At 44.1% G+C, this 23711-nt stretch overlaps 1 pseudogene; it reads right to left on the minus strand.

Annotated features, from left to right (window-relative positions):
* Nucleotides 1-7: 7 nt before the first annotated feature.
* LOC126957476 (rho GTPase-activating protein 7-like) overlaps nucleotides 8-23711 on the minus strand; it is a 31452-nt pseudogene continuing 7748 nt past the window's right edge.

The raw sequence follows: 23711 nt of genomic DNA on the forward strand, positions 1-23711 counted from the left end.
CCTGTGGCTTTGAATTCACAGCCGAGCTACCATATTTGCTTTGCTCTAGAACTACATTTTCTAAGGGATCCAAATTAGGAAGTGGTCGCTGGAAGACAAACAAACATGAAACGCTACTTTATAAACACCACTCTTCATGAAGTCACCAGGAAACAATGATGCGTTCATTTAAGGCATTCTTTGCATTAGACAAAAAGTCTGAATTTCCTTCATGACCCTTACCATATTAAAAAAATCAGAATCAGAACATACCTTAAGTCAGCTCTGCACATTTAGGTGAGTTTGGATTTTCCTGGCCCACAGGGTTCAATCAAATACCTGAACAAGAGTACATTAACCCTCACAACCACCACAGGAGCCCGATTGTGATCCACAGAGGTTAGTAAAAGGGCACAGGCTACTCTGGGTAAATTAGTCCTCCAGGTTCCATAGAGACAAAACCAGAGGCGGAATGCAATTTCATAGAAGCCAAGTTTAAAATCGTGCTTCACTCTTCACTATTTGCAGTGGGGTGAGGGGTCAGGTTCATTGGCCGTGCTGTATGACCCAGGTCTAGGTAAATGGCATCCTCTAAACTACTTGCTATGGTGTACATATGTTCCCCAAAAATCATGTGCTGGAGACTGAATACCTAACACAACAGTGTTGGGAGGTGGGGCCTAATGGGAGCTGGATTAATGCCAATTATAAGAGCTTGAGGCTGGGTTCCGTGGTTCACGCCTTTAATCCCAGCACTTTGGGAAGCTGGGGAGGGAGGACTGATTGAGCTCAGGAGTTCAAGACCAGCCTGGGCAACATAGTGAGACCTCATCTCTACTAAAAATAAAAAATATTAGCCGGGCATGGTGGTGTGCCCCTGTAATCCCAGCTACTCAGGGGTCTGAGGTGGTAGGATTGCTTAAGCTGTAATCATGCCACTGTACTCAAACTTGGGCAACAAAGTGAGACCCTCTATCTCAAAATAAATAAATAAATATATAAATAAAAATGGCTTAAAGCTGCACATTTGCTCTTTTGCTCTCCCTTGCCCTCTCTTTGCCCTTCCACTATGGGATGACGCAGTAAGAGGACCCTCACTAGGCTGGGCATGGTGGTTCATGCCTGTAATCCCAGCACTTAGGGAGGCTGAGGTAGGAGGATCGCTTGAGCCCAGGAGTTTGAGACCAGCCTGGACAATATGGTGAAACCATGTCTCTACCAGAAACAATCAAAAAGTTAGCCAGGTGTGGTGGCACATGCCTGTAGTCCCAACTACTTGGGAGGCTGAGCGGGGAGGATTGCTTGAGCCTGGGAAGTGAAGGCTTCAGTGAGCCATGAGCGTGCCACTGTACGCTAGCGTGGGTGACAGAATGAAACCATGTCCCCAAATCAAACAAACAAATAAACAACCAGATGCAACTCCTTGATCTTGGACTTCTCAGCCTTTAAAACCATGAGCCAAACAAATATCTGTTCATTATAAATTGCCCAGTCTGTGACATTCTGTTAGAGCAGCATTATATGCACAAAGACACGATACAAAGACTCCTGAATGAGGAACTCTGCACAGAGCCGCTGTTACAGAGGGTTTATGTGCTCAGACAGTCTCCTCTGAAAAAAGAGTCAATCTGAAGTGCAGCTTAAAATCATTTTTTCTATTTCACAAATGTCTTGGAACACAGACACCTAAAGGAACACTGGCTGTTTGAAAAGGTCTGGACTTCCCACGTGACATTTCCTCAAAGATTTTTGGAATTCTTCTTTCAGTAGTATCTCGAGAGAATTTATGAATTACACATAAATCAGCCTTAATCACATCTCTCTTGGGACTCAAATGTTATTTCCTGGCTTATTCATTCACTAGCTGTTTCTGACAAGAAAATCTATCCTAAAAGAGGCAAAAATCTGCTACCAATGAGCATATTCATTGGAAGGCACCTCTCTTTCTGAGCTCAGTTACCAAGGAGTTCAAACCATTCTCAGTGAGGAACACATTGCTAGAATAAATGTAGATCTGTTTTCCATATTTGAAGGTGTTCACTACTTTTCTGGAGGCATATGTTTTGTTTTGTTTATTTAGAAACAAGGTCTTGCTCTGTTGCCCAGGCTGTGGTACAGTGGCATATTCACAGCTCACTGCAGCCTCAAATTCCTGGCTTAAGGGATCCTCCTGCCTCAGCCTCCCGAGTAGCTAGGACTACAGGCATGCACCATGACATCTAGCTAATTTTTTTAAATTTTTTGTAGAGATAGGGTCTTGCTATATTGCCCAGGCTGGTCTTGAACTCCTGGTCTCAAGTGATCCTCCTGTCTTGGCCTCCCAAACTGCTGAGATTACAGGTGTGAGCCATCATATGCCTGGCTTCTACTTTAAATAATTATACCATCTTGTAAGATCAGTGACATATAGGCTTGGTTCATATATGGAGTCATCCTTGTCACAAAAAAACAATTCGGAAGTGCTCACCTTAAAACAACGTAGTCTCGAGCAGGATGAGGTGCCATACTGTTTTGGACATACTGGTAAATTTCAGTTTGGCAGTATGTCCAGAATTTCAATCACTTTTGAATCCAACAGGTCTATATCCCAGAGGTGCTGTTCTTTAAGTAGGCGCTTTAAGATTTCCTCTGGCACAGTAGGGACTTCAATGGTTGACCTCCAAAGCCTCAGAGGGGGTCCTTCGCTCACCTGGAAAGAGGATATATTTTTCAGTGCCAAGGCAATCCATACACACCTAGTTTTTGAAGTCAAATTGTTAAACTAACAATTTTAGTCACATATAATCAATGTTAATTGATTATATAAATCATATAAACAATATAATCAATATATAAATATTGGGGGTTAATAAATCTATGACTTAAATAGGCTGCTATTCCTAGGCTTTAAGAGCAAGCCAGAAAGTAAACAAAAGCTGTTGTCAACTCTGGTCAAAATTATGACATTTGGGCTGGGTGCTGTGGCTCATTTCTGTAATCCCAGCACTTTGGGAGGCTGAGGCAGGTGGATCATCTGAGGTCAGGAGTTCAAGACCAGCCTGGCCAACATGGTGTAACCCTGTCTCTACTATAAATACAAAAATTAGCCAGGCGTGGTGGCAGGCACCTGTAAGTCCAAGTACTCAGGAGGCTGAGGAAGGAGAATCACTTGAACCTAGGAGGTGGATTTTGCAGTGAGCCGAGATCACACCACTGCACTCCAGCCTGGGTGATAAGAATCACTCCATCTCAAAAAAAAAAAAAAAGATGACATTTGTTTTGTTTTTCTGGGACCTGTATCAGGGTGCATGCAATAAAGAAATATCAGTCACTGGCCGGGCGTGGTGGCTCACGCCTATAATCCCAGCACTTTGGGAGGCCAAGGTGGGCAGATCACAAGGTCAGGAGTTCCAGACCAGCCTGGCCAATATGGTGAAACCCCATCTTTTCTACTAAAAATACAAAAATTAGCCAGGCATGGTGGCAGGCGCCTGTAGTCCCAGCTACTTGGGAGGCTGAGGCAGAAGAATTGCTTGAACCCGGGAGGCAGAGGTTGCAGTGAGCCAATATGGTGCCACTGCACTCCAGCCTGGGCAACACAGCGAGACTCCATCTCAAAAAAAAAAAAAATCATTTGCACTCATTTCCAAAGCCTGCAAGGCCACCCAGCCTACTCCCATTGTGTATTTATTTTCAAGACGGTACAGGCGGCATCAACATATACCTCCGACGGACCTATCCTGCTGAGCCTTACAAGATGCCTCTGCCCTCAAGAGGTTTACTAGTCCTAACTGGAATTAATTTCCCCCTAAGGATCTCTGCTCATTAAAGGGCCAAGAGAACACTAACTAAGAACAGAGAAGAGTGCAAAGGGTTTCTGACCAAATTATGTAAAAATCAAAGCGTGTCATAGGATGTTCCACAGCTCAATGCCATTAGCAAAACTCTAGGGAAGTCTAGTGTGATTCTGTAGAGCCAAAGGACTTCATTAGAAATAGTTGAAATCCTCTCCCAAGTGTTACACAGGATGAAAATTACTCTTCCTTTGCCCGGTTTCCACTCTCACCAGGGGCATCTGACTCACCCGGGTGCCCAGCTCTACAAGGCAGGGTGTGGGCTACAGATCCCCAGAGAGATTAGTTAGCAAAAGCATGTTATCTCTGATGGACCCAAGCCTCAACACCTGGACTCAACTAGCTGACAACAGGGTGAAGCCTTACCTTCTTATAGGACAGCTCAGCCTGCTTCGAAGTGGAGTAGCTGACCCAGTCTTTAAACTTCTCTTTGACTTCTTCAACAGGCCATCCACACAGTCCTGGAGGAAGTGTTGGTAGTCAGCTGAGTCATCATTACCCAGGTGCCCGAGTGCCTCCAGAGTGAGGGGCTTCAGCTCTTGTTCAGTATAGGAATTACGACATCAGCTCATTTCCTCAGGAACCTGTGCGGAACATGACAGACAGAAAGGTGGTGAGTCTGCCTGTACTCAGTCTCAATGCCCATCAGTGGAAAAGGCTGGGCAGGAACAGTGGCCTAGTCCTTAAAGCAGTGCAGGCATCTTTCCGCCAGAGGTGGGCTATAATGCTGACCTCACGTGGTACCATGAAGATATGAACAGATCACCTCCATAAATGCATCTGAAATCTTATTCCCATGTAAGGTCTTCTTAGTTAGAAAAGTTAGAGTAGGGGGAGTGAATTACATTGATCAAAGCAGGTTTCTCAAATACAGAAGTGGATACAGAAGTTCAATTCCAGATAATTTGTTGCCTTTTTTTTTTTTTCTTTTTTTTTTTTTTTTTTTTTTTTTTTTTTTGAGGCAGAGTCTCATTCTGTTACCCAGCCTGGAGTGCAATGGCAGAATCTTGGCTCATTGCAACCTCCACCTCCCTGGGCTCAGGTGATCCTCCCATCTCAGCCTCCCAAGTAGCTGAGACCACAGGTGCACACCAACATGCCCAGCTCATTTTTAAATTTTTTTTTGTAGAGGTGAGGTCTCATCATGTTGCCTAGGTTGGTCTTGAACTCCTGAGCTCACGTGATCCACCCGCCTCAGTCTCCCAAAGTGTTAGAATTACAGGCATGAGCCACAGTGCCCGGCTGCTTTTCCTTTCTAAGTAAAGGGACAATTTTATTAAACATGATTAACTCTAGCTGATACATTATAATATATGTAAATAAGACATTCTTGGCTATTTATATCATCTCCAGCTGTGGAAAAGGTCTTCAGGTAAGACATGAACAAGTATCAAGCCTAAGACTTTGTACCTATTCACATTATCCTTAATAAAGGAGCCAACCTTCTCAATTCCTTACCTGGAAAAGCTTCTTGCACTCGGCGATCATATGGGCCAGCCCTTGAGTGGCAGCTAGGTTTTCATTCAAATCTTTCTGATCTGGTTTGCCCAAACTTTGCTTTCTTTGCATTACCCTAGATAGAAGAAATACAGGAGGGGAACAGTTCAAATATTTATATATTTTTCATCCAAGTATTATTCAAGGAAACCCAAAGAAAAGAGAAAAAAAAATTTTCACTGGAACCTGTTTATTGTTAGGTGGATTAAGAGCGTTTTTACTTTGCTCACCAGAGTATCTCAGAGTTTTGTCAACAACACACAAAAAACATTAAAGAGATATGCTTTTGATGAAATCAGGGTGATTAAAACTATTTTATTAAATAGGTTACTACTGGGACCAGGGCAGCTTGGAGGGGCTGTGTTCGCACGGTGGGGGAGCAGCTTCTGAGAAGTGTGGGAAAGGAGTCCCTGGGAGTTGGAGCAAACGGTGTCACCGTCTTTACCTGCCTGAATACACAGGCCCCCTCCCACAGGTGAGGGCTAAGTCCATTGTTTCCTTGAGCTTTTGTCTTCATCTTATTTGATCGCTCTCCTCTACTTATCTCTAGTTCTGTATCCCATTGCAGTTGGATTCCCTCAGTCAACTTTAAGAACTATTTAAATGTGGCCGGGCACGGTGGCTCACGCCATAATCCCAGCACTTTGGGAGGCTGAGGCAGGTGGATCATGAGGTCAGGAGCTCAAGACCAGCCTGGCCAACATGGTGAAACTCCATCTCTACTAAAAATACAAAAATTAGCCAGGCATGGTGGCGCATGCCTGTAGTGCCGGCTACTCAGGAGGCTGAGGCAGGAGAATGGCTTGAACTTGGGAGGCAGAGGTTGCAGTGAGCTGAGATTGTGCCACTGCACTCCAGCCTGGGTGACAGAGTGAGACTCTGTCTCAAAAAGAACTATTTAAACATACATTTAAACATTGTACAATTTTCAGAAGCAATCTAACCTTCACTAGCATAACTAGGCCCCAGGCCTCTAGCTAAGAAATACTTTTCTTTTTTTTTTTTTTTTTTTGAGAAGGAGTCTCGCTCTGTCGCCCAGGCTGGAGTGCAGTGGCACTATCTCGGCTCACTGCAAACTCCGCCTCCCGGGTTTACGCCATTCTCCTGCCTCAGCCTCCCGAGTAGCTGGGACTACAGGCGCCCGCCACCTCGCCCGGCTAATTTTTTGTATTTTTAGTAGAGACGGGGTTTCATTGTGTTAGCCAGGATGGTCTCGATCTCCTGACCTCGTGATCCGCCCGTCTCGGCCTCCCAAAGTGCTGGGATTACAGGCTTGAGCCACCGCGCCCGGCCCAAGAAATACTTTTCAAGCTCCTTTAGAGCTGAGGAAAAGGATCAGTTGGATGGATTTAGTCTGTGGGGGTTAAGTCCAGTGAGACTATTTTCTCATGGACACCAATACACCAGTCTCAGGTATGTCTTTATTAGCAGTGTGAGAATGGACTAATACAGCAGTCTTTCTTCCTTGTTTCAGGAAAGACTCCCATAAAACCACAAATACAGAGAGTCCTAGAAGAATGCAGGCTGCCCCCTCTGTGTACGTACCTCCCATGCAGCCCGTAACTGGGAGAGGAATTCTCTCTCTTCAGGGTGTTGAGAGGGAAGAGGGAAGGCGCTAAGCACATGGCCAGGTTGGTTGGGGTCATCTGGTTTTCTCTTATGGCTGCTGTGACATTGCTCAAGAAATAAAGCAGGGTCTACAGAACCTCCCGGTTCTTGTCAGGCAGCAGCATGATGGCAGCCTTGATGGCCTGCAGGCGCTGGTCCTTGGGCACATCTGCACGACACCAGCACTTTCCCCATCAGCTTGGTGAATTTGCATGGATACTGCAAGGAAATGTCCCAAAGCAAATATCGGCATCAAATACCTCAGCCCAGTACTGAACAAGCACTTGTAGAAAGTGTACTAGAGGTTAATATGGTAAAAGTTATGAATTGCCACTGTCATCACTACCCTCAAGTATTTCCTGCCTCGTGAAGGAGTGAAAAAAATTTTAAACACCCACGATACCCAAACACTCTTAAATCCACCTCAGAGTTCGGCTCTAGAGGATGCCTGTTCTTTTAGTTTACAGAACAGTTTTTTCTTTCCGAAGCATGAGAAAAAAAAAATCCCTAATTTACCAATCTCAGTTATTGAAAACACTATACACTTTTGTTTAGTGTCGATGAAAAATCTTATCTGAAATATGTACAAGAACGTAAGAACGGAGATCTCTCAGCCTTGAGTACAAAATGTTCAGTATCTCTGGAGATTTTCATGAGTTTAACTGATTTCTTCATCCTTGAAATGGGAAAAGTAAGCTGCTAAAATATTCAGTTCTGAACTGAATTGAACTGAAAATGTTCAGTTTAATTAATAAATAGAATACATTGAATTAGTAATATCTTAAGTTTTAGAAAGCATGCTTGAGAGGCTGTTATAAAAATGCATATGAATATGCAAATACATAAAAATGCAAATAAACCCATAAACAATCTACATGTAGAAAATGCTGATCCCAATCTTCAGGTCTCCTTGAATAGACAACTCTTTATAAGAGCATGTGGTGGAAAAATCAAGTCACTCAAATGTAGCTCCATAGGACAAACTGATTAAACAGCTCCATGGTTACAACACATAACAAATACCTTGGCAAGGAAAATGTGACCTGTGTTTTTATAAAATATGAAAGGATGAAACAACTAATGAAATAATCTAGACCAGCTCCATTTCTTATAAAATAAAGTCCACTGTGCCAGTCCTAGAGACAATTTGAGCACTAAGAGAGGCTGCTTTTAAATTACATTGCTGTAATACCACACTGAGCCAAGAAAAACACAAAGCTGTAAAAGCCATAATCCTGATCTTGATCATTAATTTAGACAACTGTTTTCTTTAAGCTTTACATAAAAGTAAGAAGGGCATGGGTATTGTTTTCCCAAGTATTTCTGGCAGCAACTGAGATGAATAACATAAAAAGATTATTTATTCATTTTACAGCAAGATAAAACACACAGACACCTGTGAAATTTTAAATCCAACAGCCCAGCAAGAGGGATGTGAAGCAACTGAAATTTCTGTAGACAAGGTGGAGAGAGAAAGAGATCCTGGTACCTGATCTTTATCTGAGCGCTCAGATAACACTGTTCTAGAAACGAATGAAAGCCTAACTTGGATCTGCTGGTAAAAACGTACAATGGCATCAGTCATTAGAGACTGGGAAATTTATTTTTGCATCATTCAGTAACTATACAGAAAACTGTTCCACAAACAAGGAGGCAAGGAAGAAAGTGATGACGTGGGTTTCCAAGAGGTCACCATGCAGACCCTCTTGTCAAAAGAACGCTATCAAGGCCAGGTGCGGTGGCTCACATCTGTAATCCTAGCACTTTGGGAGGCCGAGGTGGGAGGATCACTTGAGGTCAGGAGTTCGAGACCTTCCTGGCCCACATGGTGAAACCCTGTCTCTACTAAAAATACAAAAATTAGCCAGATGTGGTGGCACCCTCCTGTAGTCCCAGCTACTTGGGAGGCTGAGGTGGGAGAATTGCTTGAACCTGGGAGGCAGAGGTTGCAGTGAGCTGAGGTCACGCACTGTACTCCAGCCTGGGTGACAGAGCCAGACTCCATCTCAAAAAAAAAAAAAAGAATGCTATCAAGGAAGCTACAAGCTTCAGTGGGTCTTATTTTTCCCCAATGCCAACAATCAAGATCAAAGGATACTCACATTGGTAGATCTGTAGAAAGGTTTCTGAGAGTTTGTTCATCATTAGTGGCTTAGGAAGATCTCAAAAATACTGCTTCAGCATGTCTGCCACATCAGAAGCAGACTGTCCTTCATAGTTGACACAGTCTATGGCACCTTCATTCATCTGGCGCAGAGCCTGAATCCAGGACTTGACCCCCGATTTTCTGAAGAGCCCAACCTGTCAGAAGAGCAACACTAAGTGTAGGGTACATTCACATGGATGCAGTGTTCACACCACACAACTAGAAGAAGCTGCATGTAATCCAAGCTCCCCTGAGTGCGCGGACCCGCAGGCAGCACTCTCACCTGATCCAAATAATGGTTCTGGAGGTATCGCATGGCCTGCTGGATGCTCTAAGGCAACGGCTGCCCTGTGCGCTGCACATTGACCATCAGTGGGACCCTGAACACACTCCGGTCCTTGCAGTCTGGAACCTTGATCCTCTTCATGAACTTGGGCACGGCCCTGTTAAAGAACACAGAGATGGTGGTGTCGGGGGAGACATGTTAGCTTGTCTGTCTACACTTGTCCACTTCTGCAGGTAAACCCTGTGGGCTCCAGATCTGTGCTAATATGGTGGCTACTTAAATTTAAATTAAAATGACAAGTTCAGTGCCCCATTGGCTCTGGCCACACTTCAGGTGCTACTTCGCCTTTTGTGCACAGTACCTACTGTATTGGCTTGTGCAGATAAAGAACGTTCCTATCATCCAGACAGTTCTCCCGGACAGTGCTGTTCTAGATCTTCTAAGAGCTGGGGTTGTGAGGTCCAGTCTCATTTCCTCAGTTGGGAGTGTCCTTCCACCTTGAACCTGGAGAATTGGGGTCCACAGTCTTAAGGAAGCTGATGGATTTCCTTATAGAATGGCAGTATAGGAAGGAACAAGCAGAAAACAACGTATAATACCCTAATTAGGTGCTTCCGATAGAGTGTGAAAAACAAGGTCTCTTTTGTCTTGACAAAAGGATAACAATCACTTCTGAGTTCTTGATGAGATCCAAAGCATTTAGGGTCAAAAGATGCAGGTAATACATGATGGGAAAACAGCAATGAGAGCCTAACACAATGGGAGCCAACTCCAGAGCTCAACAGTGAATGACCTGAAGTCAAAATAAATTCTCCTGCTGATGACCCACAGAACATTACATTTTTAGGTTTCTAAAGGAAGATGGAAAAGGAACAATGGGGGTTTTGTGAGCCGACCCCAGGCTCCCCGGTGTCCTGAAACCAGGTCCACCCCAGCAGTATACGCAACAGCAGGAAACCCATGTCATGCATTTCAGGCTGTCAAGCAGAAATTCCAGCTCTCCAAATGACCTCTCTGAACAGGACCCGAAAGGGCAAGGCCAAACAGGAAAAGAACCTTGTGTAGGATTCCTACCTGCTCCACAGATCCCATCATGTGAGGCTTTTACAGTTAGTTTTGAGTCACTAGAAATGCTGACCAGAACTCAAGAAGTATTATGGACTTTCAGGTTCTTGAGGGTTTGGTGGGATGGGGGTAAGCAACTCAGAAATGACAATCTAAAATATGCAGTTTTAAATAGCCAGCAGGGAAAATACTACTCTAAGCACAGAGGAACTCCAGAAAAGACAGACCGCTTTGCTTTTTGAATGCTCACCAGCAGCCACGGCATATTACTGTTTATAGCTCCAGGAAAGGTAAAACGAAAGAGCAGAGTTAAGTTTGTATTTCCATACAGTTAAGTATATGGTATCACGGCTATAAGTGTGCATAATACTCGCTTTGTCGGGGAGAAAAGCCTGATGGCGGAATGTGAAAAGAACACGTTACGATCCCCACCGAGAATCTGAAGCATGTGAGGATAAACCGGTCAATACTTATTTCTGTCATTCAGAACAAACAACTTCTGTATTTAGCAGAGCTCACATAATAACAACCTTTGAACAGGAGGTGCTTTGATGCTGAAGTTAAACCCAATATGAGTCCTAAGGAGAGGAGGAGCTGAAGACAAAACAGTTTCCTTTGCCGACTTTCTCAAGTAACTTGGGTTTGCTACAGTGTGCTACTAATAAAATGGGTGGCTTCTCCATTTTTATCAAATACAGTAGTTGTGCAACTGGATAATAATAAACACTCAGATTACTGAAAAGACTTAAGGATTCCCAGCCGACACTGAAAAATGCACTAAGATGTCAATCTAGAAACATTTATCTGCTTTGCACTGATAGCAGAAAAATTAAGATGTACCCAGATTAGGTGATATCCATGACCCATCTAGCCTTACAGCCTGCCCCTCACATTCTATATACTAAGGAGTTATATTTTTCAAAGTAATTATCAACAATTTGTACAATGCATTTTATCTCTACATTTGAGTCTATAATATGTTAGAGTAGTGAATTCCTTAAAATAATTATTCACTGTTTGAGAGTCTTTGCTAGAAAAAAAAAACCTGAATTCTTTAGCACAGGTAGATTTTTTAATGATGCTACAAATATTTGCATTGCATCCAAAATGATTCTTTTTTCTTTTATTTTTTTTTTTAGACAGAGTCTTACTCTGTCGCCCAGGATGGAGTGCCGTGCCTTATCTCGGGGCTCACTACAACCTCCACCTTCTGGGTTCAAGGGATTCCCATGCCTCAGCTTCCTGAGTAGATAGGATTACAGGTACGTGCCACCACGCCCAGCTAATTTTTGTATTTTTAGTAGAGATGGGGTTTCTCCATGTTGGCCAGGCTGGTCTCAAACTTCTGGCCTCATGTGATGCACCTGCCTCAGAATCCCAAAATGCTGGTATTATAGGCATGAGCCACCACACCTGGCCCAAAATGATTTCTACAAAAAGGCATGAATAGGGTTATAAGACCAGGTACTGTAAATCAAGAATTTCAAAGATGGTCTCATTAAATCTTAATGTTTTTCTTTTCTTCCATCCAAAAATGTGATCTGATACTGTGCATATATTTACTTATGGTGGATTATTCCTAATATTGGGAAGGAGGTGCCTATACCACGTGATGCAAGAGTAATGCATTCTCTCCCCCATCAACTGGCAATCTGTCACTCAGAGAGCTGAAAACTCAATCAACCAACCCACGCTGATAATTTCCTAAGACTCCACTGGCTTCAACAATATCAAATGTGGCCTCAAGAATATAGAGAGTGGCTGGTGTGGTGGCTCACACCTGTAATTCCAGCAACTTGGGAGGCCAAGGCTGGTGGATCTCTTGAGCCCAGGAATTTGAGACCAGCCTAGTTAACATGGTGAAACCACATCTCTACAAAACGGAAGAAAACAAAACAAAACAAAAACTAGCCAGGTGTGGTAGAGAGCGACTGTAGTACCACCTACTTGGGAGTCCAGCCACTCTGGAGCCTGAGGTGGGAGAATCGCTTGAGCCCAGGAGGTCGAGGCGGCAGTGAGCTAAACCTGTACCACTGCGCTGCACTCCAGCCTAGGTGACAGAGCAAGACCCTGTCTCAAAAAAAAAAAAAAAAAAAAATGCAGAGAGAGTGATTAGTGTCATAGTTTTACTGTAGGGACAACCTCAAGGAGCTGACCAAAAATATCTTTCTTTTTTTTTTTTGAGACAGAGTCTTGCTCTGTTGCTCAGGCTGGAGTGCAGTGGCGTGATCTCGGCTCACTGCAAGCTCCGCCTCCCGGGTTCATGCCATTCTCCTGCCTCAGCCTCCCAAGTAGCTGGGACTACAGGCACTCGCCACCATGCCCAGCTGAGTTTTTGTATTTTTGGTAGAGACGGGGTTTCACCATGTTAGCCAGGATGGTCTCGATATCCTGACCTCATGATCTGCCCGCCTCAGCCTCCCAAAGTGCTGGGATTACAGGCATGAGCCACCTCGCCTGGCCCCAAAAATATCTTTCAAGGACAGTTGACTGATTGTTTAAACTCTTACCAGCTAAAACCATGCTTGTTAGAAGGTGTGTATTTCTCCAGCAGAGCTGTTAGCTTTAGGAGTGAGTATTTCTGCAGCAGGTTCATCTGGGCCACAGACTGGTAGTTAATCTGTAGTGATACAGAGTTGAGGCTTGGCCGATGTAAGCTCTGGAAACTGTGCCAACTCAGTCGGTGCCTGCGAGAGAAATGGAGAGAAAAGTGAGTGTGAAGGCTTTTTATTTGATTTTATTTATTTGATTTTTTCTTGCTCTGTTACCCAGGCAGTGGTGCCATCAGAGCTCACTGCAGCCTTGAACTCCTGGGCTCGAGTGATCCTCCGGCCTCAGCCTCCTGAGTAGCCAGGACTACAGGCCTGTGCCACCATGTCTGGCTCATTTTTAAATTTTTTGTAGAGACGGAGTCTACCTATGTTGTCCAGCCTAGTCTCAAACTCTTGGCCTCAAGTGATCCTCCCACCTCGGCCTCCCAAAGTATTGGATTACAGTGAGCCACTGTGCCTGGCCCAAAGGCTTTTTAATAGGTAGAAGCAACATTAGCAATGGGCTGCTTGCTGGCATCTTATCTTAGGAACTGAGAGGACTTGATTTCTATTCCATGCTTTAATCCCCATTATGGGAAAATATACACAATATAAAGTGTATCGTTTTCACCATTTTTAAGTGTGCAGTTGAGCGGCACCAAGTTCATTCTCATTGTGTGACCATCTCTACCAACCATCTCCAGAACTTTTTTCATCTTCCCCAACCAGAACTCCATACCCATTCAATCATATTCATTTTTTGAATTTTGGTGCTTCTTGGTCTGACACCTTCCTTAGGAATGGACATGGCTAAGAATGCCAGACTTAATCCCATTTCCTCCCACAGAACAAGCACAGGCAATCTCTTTCTGACCCCCGTGCCTCACACCTGGAGGGAGGAGAAAAATTGTTACCTGTTGGACCTGGTTAGGGAAGCCCCAACCCCAGAATCCCTCCTTTCGGGGATATCAGAGGGCTCTTCTGGTTCATTCAGGGAGTTGCCTGTGCTGTCCAGGTCGCTGGGTGTGGTTCGATCGTTGTCCACATCCAGGTGTATCTGTTTTGGAGAGGATGGGCAGGGAGAGACCGAGTCTAGGGCTGAGTCCGAGTCTCCCTCATCAGAAAACTTCTCCGACCACTGATTTGACTATCCGCTGCATCCCCTTCATGTGGTAGAGGATGGCATCCAGCTCGGGGAAGATGTCCTCCTCCAGATCTGCCAGGTCCCCTGAACTGGAGTAGAGGATGGAGCCCGGCACGTTGTCATAGATGCTCAGGCGGCTGCTCATGGAGCTGGAAGAATTGCGCCTCCAGTTCCTTGGGGCTGTCGCTGCTGTTTTCCCTCCTGAGGCTGATGTGGCCAGGGCCGTGGAAGCTTCCCGTCCTCCAGTTCACAGAGCCTTATTCCCTGAGGGGGAGAAACTGCTATTGATGAGAGCTTTGGGGGAAAGTGCCAGGCTTGTGATCTTCAGGGATGTAGAACACTGTGTCCTCTGGGTAGCTCTCGCGGTTCTTAAAGTTCTGCTCCATCACGTTGTTAAATGCTGACTGACTGAAAGGATCGAAGCCCTCTAAGTACATGCCCACCCGCTTGTTGCAGGCACTGAGGCTCCGGGTCCTGGTAACAGGGCTGGGCGTGCTGACCGCGCTGCTGGTCTCCGACTGGCTGCTGCTGCTGCTGGTCTGCGTGGAGTTGGAAACGCTCCTCTTTCGTAGCATGGGGCCGTTGACGCCGTTGCCGTTGAGGGCGGAGATCTCCACGCAGTTGAGCTGCTTCAGCTTCTCCTCATCCACCCCCTCTTGCAGGATGGGCCCACTGATGATCAACCCCAGCTTTGAAGGCGCTTTGTGCTTGCTGTGGTGGGAGCCCTTGAGCTTCAGGTTCTCCATCCGTTTCAGCAGACTGTGTGTCTTGGACTTGGCAGTTTTTTCGTGGCCTTTCATGCTGAAGCTGAAGCTGGACAGTTCCTTGGGAGACGGCAGGCTGCCGAAAAAGTCGTCATTGCCTGCCAAGTTGCTGGAGGAGCAAACGCTGATGACGGAGTTAGTCCGGGGGGTGGCAGCATCCTCGCTGGGGGGCGCGTGGCTGGGGAGGCTGCCAGTGATGCTGAGGCTGCGGACTGAAGACACTTCCTGGCGCTCGCCGAGGTCCATCAGCGTGCCTCCGGGGCTGGCGCCGTCCTTCGGGTGGGAGTCGTCTGGGGACCCAGGGACTGGGTCTTGTTTTGGAGAAAAGACATCAAACTCTTCAAGCTGGGACCATCTCTTGCTCTCCCTTTGGAAAGTCCATTTGCCACTGATGGCACAAGGCTCATCCTCGTCTGAATCGTCACTCTGCAAAGACAGAAAGGAGCCATTCACACACCGGGGCTGGCAGCCAGCAGGGAGCAGGGCATGAGCAGGAGGCTGCTCATAATATGCCAGTAGTGTCAATTCTCCCCTTGTACTTTATAATTTTAATTTTAAGGTTTTTTGTTTGTTTGTTTGTTTGTTTGTTTTTAGAAATAGGGTCTCTCTCACTCTGTTGTCCAGGCTGGAGTACAGTGGCATGATCACAGCTTACTGCAGCCTCAAATTCTAGGGCTCAAGTGATCCTCCCACTTCAGCCTCCCTAGTAGCTGGGATTACAGGCAAGTGCCAACATGCCCAGCTATTTTTTTTTGGTAGAGATGGGGTCTTGCTGTATTGCCCAGGTTGGTTCTGAACTGCTGACCTCAAGTGATCCTCCCACCTGTGCCTCCCAAAGTGCTGCGGTGACAGGGATGAGCTACTGTGCCCAGTCCCATTTACATATATATATATATATATATATAAATTTTTTTTTTTTTTTTTTTTTTTTTTTTTTTTTTTTGAGATGGAGTCTCACTCTGTCGCCCAGGCTGGAGTGCAGTGGCCGGATCTCAGCTCACTGCAAACTCTGCCTCCCGGGTTTACGCCATTCTCCTGCCTCAGCCTCCCGAGTAGCTGGGACTACAGGCGCCCGCCACCTCGCCCGGCTAGTTTTTGTATTTTTTAGTAGAGACGGGGTTTCACCGTGTTAGCCAGGATGGTCTTGATCTCCTGACCTCGTGATCAGCCCCTCTCGGCCTCCCAAAGTGCTGGGATTACAGGCTTGAGCCACCGCACCCGGCCCCATTTACATATTCTTTTTCTTTTTAAAATTTTTTTGTAGAGAGCAGTAGCCTTACTATGTTGCCTAGGTTGGTCTCAAACTCCTGGCCTCAAGCGATCCTCCAACATGGGCCTCCCAAACTGTTGAGATTACAGGCATGAGCCACAGTGCCCAGTGTTTTGTTTTGTTTTTTAAATAACAAAGATGTATTTAAAGAATTTAACAGGAGAGTGCCTGACTAAATGCTGCAAGTTTAAATAAGAACTATTTTATGGAAACTCTGGGATCTGCAGGCTGTTCTTTAATTGCTCACAGAGGAAACCTCCGAGATGGTGAAAATTCCAGGCATGCAAAATATTCTGAACTGAAGTCAGCAATGAGCAGGACTGCCTCTGGGCTGCCTTCCGTTGTGCGGTCTTTTGTTGGTGTATGTTTATATTCCCTCTTGCAATTAAAAAGGTAGTTTTCAAACACTAAGAAGAGTAGCAACTCAAATCTCTAGACACTAAAAATTTATAAGGTCTTCCACTGGAATAAAGGGGCCCTGGATCAAGGTGGGTCATCACGCAGCTTCAGTCCACTAAGTGGCAACTCAAATCTCTAGACACTAAAAATTTATAAGGTCTCCCACTGGAATAAAGGGGCCCTGGATCAAGGTGGGTCATTACACAGCTTCAGTCCACTAACAGGGCTTTGGAGACTCTTACCAGTACCTTTTCTTCACCTCCCCCACAAGACATGAGGGCTAGCGCTCAGGCCACAGCTGACCTGTGAAGTTTCAACCTCAGTCATGCTCCAGCCAATTGAACAAGGCTTCACAAATACCCAGCCCTGACAGCTCGCAGTATTCAGAAACACTAAGGAACGTCTTTGCTGATTATGCCTGATTTATGTACAGGACTCAGGGATATGCTGTCACACGGACTACTGCATCTTGGCCTTTTCGGCAGGATATCAAAGGGCACAATTCAGTATGATACACGTCTTTTCCACTGGTGTGGAAAATATCCTATGGCTCAAGTTTCACAGGACAATGAGTGGAAAGCATGGAGCGCTGGCTTCTCTCTTCTGCACAGTTCAGTGGGCGCCGAGGTTCCAGTTCATTTGTTTAAAAGTTTTGACTCCCCAAGAAGGCAACTTTTTGCAGCTCAGGGACTCTGGCATAATTCAAATTTGTACCCGGAAGTCAGAAATATGTTCTTTGACCAGACTCATTCCTGTTTACTCTAATTTGTGACACTTACTCCCAGTGCTACACCCACCTCTTCTTCTAAGATCTCATAAAAAGTCTTCACAACTCACACACAGAAGAAAATCAATTTGGTTCTGTACCACCATTTGACTAAACTGTGTGGGATTTCCTGCCTTCTCCTCTTCCTCCTCCAATTCCTTTCCTCCCTCCAAATCTCTTATTATTCTTCAATATTGCACAAATCGGCCTTTGCTTTCATCTCTATGGCTTTGAAGCACAGTTACTGTTATATTTGGGAAGACAAAAGAGTTGGAAATAAGCTTTATTTCCTCTATAAGCAAGGCAAAAATCCACTGAGATTCCTTAAGCATGATCCCTTTATTATGTAATAGGCATTGAGTTAATAATTAGGCAAAATCATAGCTGATGTGATCAGGTCAAAAATAATAGATAAAACAATGTAATGGGCTAGTTGCAACTATTGGCTTCAACTACATAAGGCTATCGAGTCTAGGTGATACCATTCAAGATGTAGATGCTTACGGAACAAGAAACTAAGACTTTGAGAAACAAAAGCTATTACAAAACACATCATTCACTTTTTTGTTTGCCCCTTTCCCCCTTATTCTATTATGCAATTTGTATACTCACTCGTTTCCGATGAGGACTAATTTCCAGCTTCATCACCGCACATTTGTTTAAAGTATTTAGATGCCTATAGACCAAAGAAATAACGTTAGCAAAGACAGGCAACCACTCTCTAATAAGTGGATATACACCTGTTTTTAAACAATTCATATATCTAAGGAGTTTCTTGGAACTCAGTAATATCTAATACCTAGAGGAGTATTAGAAACTTCTTTAAAAAGTGAGTCGTTTAAAAATACCTTGGCCGGGCGCGGTGGCTCACGCCTGTAATCCCAGCACTTTGGGAGGCTGCGGTGCACGGATCACGAGGTCAGGAGATGGAGACCATCCTGGCTAACACGGTGAAACCCCGTCTCTACTAAAAATACAAAAAAAAACCAAGCTGGGCACGGTGGTGGGCACCTGTAGTCCCAGCTACTCGGGAGGGTGAGGCAGGAGAATGGCGTAAACCCGGGAGGCGGAGCTTGCAGTGAGCCGAGATCTGGCCACTGCACTCCAGCCTGGGCGACGGAGTGAGACTCCGTCTCAAAATAAATAAATAAATAAAAATAAAAATACTTTTATGTTTCTTAAGTTTTTCACTTTAATTTTTATATTTTAGTGTGAAATGGCACACAGCTATGATACTGTCAAGTCTCTGATTTTTTAACTCTCAGTGAGTTGCTCTTACTGAGAAAAATCATTCTTCCAGTAACTCTTAGGTTGAGCCATTATGGACTGCCACACGTGGTGCCAAGAAAGAAAAGTTTCTGACTGGGCACAGTGGCTCACGCCTGTAATCCCAGAACTTTGGTAGGCCGAGGCAGGCAGATCACCTGAAGTCAGGAGTTTGAGACCAGCCTGTCCAACATGGCGAAAACCCACCTCTACTAAAAATACAAAAAGTAGCTGGGCGTGGTGGTAGGTGCCTGTAATGCCAGCTGCTCAGGAGGCCGTGGCAGGGAGAATCGCTTGAACCTGGGAGGTGGAGGTTGCAGTGAGCCGAAATTGTGCTACTGCACTCCAGCCTGGGCAATAGAGCCAGACTCCATTTCAAAAAGAAAAAAGAAAGAAAAAAAAAAAAAGTCTGCTATGTCTCCTTTCACAAAAATAGAAACAGCGAAACAGCAACAAAGAAGCAAGTAGAGTTTTTGGCAAAATAAACAGTGTCTTGTATTTCAAATTAAAACTCAAATTTAAAAAATTAGTTTTAGTTATCTCTGATGAATCATAATCTTGGACAGCCTGCTTAAAATTTTAGAGTCCTTGCACAGAATGGAAGTTGAAGCCCTCTTTAATATCCAATATTTAGAAGAGCTTCCTGTTAGAGGACAATATAATGTATGCTATAGTCACAACAATAGGACAAATGATCATTTAAAGAATTTGCATACTGTAACTTCAAGGATCCAAATCTTACTGAGTTCAAAATTAAGCACTCAGGTCAGATTCTTTTTTGTAACAGGCATCCTATCGTAATTATGATACCAATACTTTGACCTCTGCCAAACAATTTAATATCAATTTAAAATTAGGGAAATTTAGTTCCATTGAAAATAAAATACTTACAAAAAAAATCGAAAGCCTCATGGAGAAATAATGCAATAGGTGAAAAAAGAAACTCTTTAAATATGCTGAACTAAATGGTATGTACAAATATGAATGACAGCCCTTCAGGCCCCAATTTTCCTGCCATCTCCCAGATGGTCATCACTCAGTCTTCCTGAAATGAACCTGTAATGTGTCTGTTTGCTATCTGCTATCACCAGTTTTCCAGTTTTTCCTTCAAATTGCAATTCTTACATTTTCGTAAGATAAGATCATTTAATTCACACAAATTCCTGGGAATCGTGAGACCACCTCAGGGCTTTATCTTCCTGATCCTGTTCTTGCAGTTTGCCTAACAATGTTGATGCAACAGAATAGAAAGTATTTTTCCCTGCCTGATAAGCCCAATTTTGACTTCATAGCTTATGTGGTAGCCTGTTTATAGAATAAACAAAGATAGCACAGAGTGCCTATGTTCAGAAGAATTCTGTGTTGATGGGGAGGAAAAGAAAACAAATAACTAAGAAAAAGTCTGCATACTTTAAAATGAGTGGATATAAGGTCCCTCTATTGGGGGTATCAATTACTTAAATGACTTACACCCACAGCGTTTTAGTTCTCAAATGTTTTCAAGATTTAAAGAATCCGGAATAGTTACAGTTAGTCTTAGGTGTGGGTTCCATTAATCAAACCTGTAATCAAATACTCACTTGACTTCATTTGGGCTTTAATGGTTGAATGGTTTTTATAACCAAATTTACTAGTCACAGAGGCCTATGGGGCTGGGGAGGGGTTTAGCTTCACAAACTCTAGATTTTAGTCAAACGAAAAAGACCCAGGAGGCCAGTTCTATAAAGGTCAACATTATCTTTTTATGTTGGTAGCACCAATCTAATGGCATTACAGACCTAAAGCCCACAGTTATATCCTAGGGTTTCTGTGGTTTTCATTTGTCCCGGAGGACCCCCAAATAATGTACTGTGCTGGGACCTTATTTCCTTACAGGGACAGTACTGATATCAAATCATAGTTCCAGCTACACAAACGAGGCCTACTACGGGCCAGGCACTATGCTAGGCACTTCCTATGTATGACTTCATCTTCCCAACAAACCTATGGTATAGATATTATGATTAACCTTCATTTTACAAATGAGGAAATGGGGCTTGGGGAGGTCACAGATCTTGTCTAAGTCCACACAATTAAAACATGGTGACTCTCAAACCCAGTAACTTCTGTGTTCCTTTCTTTTTCTTTCTTTCCTTTTTTTTTTTTTTTTTTTTTGAGACAGAGTCTTGCTCTATTGCCTAGGCTGGAGTGCAGTGGCATGATCTTGGCTCACTGCAACTTCTGCCTCCCAGGTTTAAGCAATTCTCGTGCCTCAGCCTCCTGAGCAGCTGGGACTACAGGCGCCCACCATCATGCCCAGCTAATTTTTGTATTTTTAGTAGAAGTGGGGGTTTGCCATGTTGCCCGGCTGGTCTCGATCTCCTGAGCTCAGGCAATCCACTCACCTCGGCCTCCCAAAGTGCTAGGATGACAGGCATGAGGCACCGCGCCCAGCCATCTGTGTTCCTTTCTAACATAAATATTAATGGTAGTAATAAATGAAAGCAACTTATATCCTAAGGGATTCCTCACACAGTGGCTGAAATGCTGGTTTCATAACCCATCTGTCCAGAAACCCGGGCCTTTCCCATCCCTCTAAGAACCCTCCCAGGCTGGGCTCCACAGGAATGTGTCCCTCTTATCTCCTGGGCAACTTGTACCCTGCTCTGAAGAGGGAGGAGCACAAGGCTGGCCTATCGAAGGTTCAAGAGCTTCTCTGCATGGAGCTGCAGGAACCCCGATAAAAGCACAGCAGGTGGGGACCTGGGCCCCATTGTATTCAAAGTAAAAACAGGCCAAAAACAAAGAAGAGAAGAGCGAGAAGGGGGAAAGAAACAATTTTCCAAGTAAGACTCTCACAAAAATGGTTACAATTCTTAAAGATATTTTCTTGGAATCTGTACAATTGCTTTAAAAAAAATTATATGCTACTCCCAGGCTTTCCTTTTCTTTCTTTCTTTTTTTTTTTTTTTTGAGATAGAGTCACTCAGGCTGGAATGCAATGGTGCTATCATGGCTCCCTGGAGCCTGGACCTCCTGGGCTCACAGGATCCTCCCACCTCAGCCTCCCAAGTAGCTGGGACTACAGGTATGCGCCATCATGCCTGCTTAATTTTTTTTTGTTTTTTATAGAAATGAGGTCTTGCCATGTTGCCCAGGATGGTCTCCAACTCCTGGAGGCTCAAGTGAGTCTCCCATCTTGGCCTGCCAAATTGCTGGGATTACAGGCGTGAGCCACTGTGCCTGGCTACATGCTTCCCTTTTAACAGACCAGAAATTGTGACAAAGTTAAAATCTGCTCTAAGGTGGGCTGCTGAGCATGGCTCAGGCATCTGACAGGCTGCTCTACAACAAAGTGCATACTGCAGATGACAGTGTGGAAATCTATTTTTCATTATACAACTGTCACTTAAAGTACACATAATTCTTTGCTGTGTTTATAGAAGGAGTCATTTTTAATTCCCAAGGAAAATAGCAATTTGGAATCGTTTTTAGAAGCTTTAGAAAGGCAAGCAATAGAAAGAACATTTCACAAGAGGTATCCTTGTACTGAATCATAGTTCACAATACTACCTGCACATGCTTCAAGACAAAGTGAATCACTCCTTCAGGATTACTATTGAGTATAGCTCTCATAATCTTGGCCTTACCACTGGAATTGCATTATACAGTAAAGCTAGCAAGATCAGGCCAAAGCCACTTCTCCAAGCCACTTCTCTCATGTATCTCCAAGGGCAGATATATGAACCCCTTGCAGAGTGAATGTAAAAATGCTGGTAGCAATCTAAATCCAAAAAACCTATAGTCCCACACTTGTAACTTTTGGTTTAAGACAATGTCATTGCTCTCAGAAAACCCATTAAGTCTACAAGTCTTCTTGCCCTGAGTAGAAAAAGAAGCCCCTGCTTACTTCTTGACCAAAGGAGCTGTAAGATCTGTAAATGTCACAGGTACATGAACACTCTAAACTAAGAATAATGCTAGAGTATATATGAGATCGCTTATAAGATCCCTGCATAAAATATGGTCCAGTACAAGAGGAGGAGGTAGGCGGGAAAGATTTTGTAAAATGTTTAAGCTGAATTTCTGCAACCATATTACCACATGTATTTAAAATCAACTGTTCAGAAAATATCAACAAGGCAAAGACAAAAGTCTATAAAAAGTCTGTCAGTCTAGAGAGAACTTCCAAATCACAGGGCAAAATTTCAAATAATACTGTAGCTTCATTATTTGCTGGCCCTTGAATTCCATAGGCCAAAGGTATTTGGAAGAGGCAGGTCTAGCAAATGAAGTGACTATCACATGATCAGTACAACAAGTATCTCAACTACATTATGCGGCTGACAGCTCAGAACTTGTAATGTGTTTTAAAGAAAGGTGCTGGCTGGGCGCAGTGGCTCACGCCTGTAATCCCAGCACTTTGGGAGGCCAAGGCGGGTGGATCAGGAGTTCAAGACCAGCCCGGCCAATATGGTAAAACCCCATCTCTACTAAAAAAATATACGAAAAATTAGCTGGGCCTGGTGGCGGGTGCCTGTAATCCCAGCTACTTAGGGGGCTGAGGCAGAGAATTGCTTGAACCTGGGAGGCGGAGGTTACAGTGAGTCAAGATTGCGCCACTGCACTCCAGCCTGGGTGACAGAGCGAGACTCCATCTCAAAAATAAATAAATAAATAAATAAATAAATAAATAAATAAATAAAATAAAGGAAGGTGCTTGAAATACACCCAATAGAGGTCCCTTTTCTTCCGAACATTTGTTTAGGCCTCTCAAAAGGGGCATCATTTTCATGAAAAGTCCATTTATGTGAACTTGGGGATAAGAGCCCTGGGGTTTTCCATTACAAACCAGTTGATGACTATTACTGTGTTCTGAAGAATTTCCTTTTTTAAAAAAGAAAATCCAACCCTAGGCCTTTCTGTACTTACCCAAATTTGGGCCTGATAATTTAAGTTTTAAAGTGCTCTGACATCCATCACTGCATTTCCTATGAGGTGTTATTCTATGCAGGAGAGAAAACTGAAGTCCAACTAGCATATCTGGCAGAGTCTGCTTCTTCTAGGCTTTTCTTTTTGCCAAAGATCTAGCAGCACAGATTTATTTGCTCCAGAGAAAGGTGGCTTCCCAAAAGGTACTCAGAGCCAGTGTAAATTGCAAAGTACAGAGGATGCTTT

This window comes from Macaca thibetana, chromosome 6, assembly GCF_024542745.1.
Source record: "Macaca thibetana thibetana isolate TM-01 chromosome 6, ASM2454274v1, whole genome shotgun sequence".
NCBI classification, from domain to species: Eukaryota; Metazoa; Chordata; class Mammalia; order Primates; family Cercopithecidae; genus Macaca; species Macaca thibetana.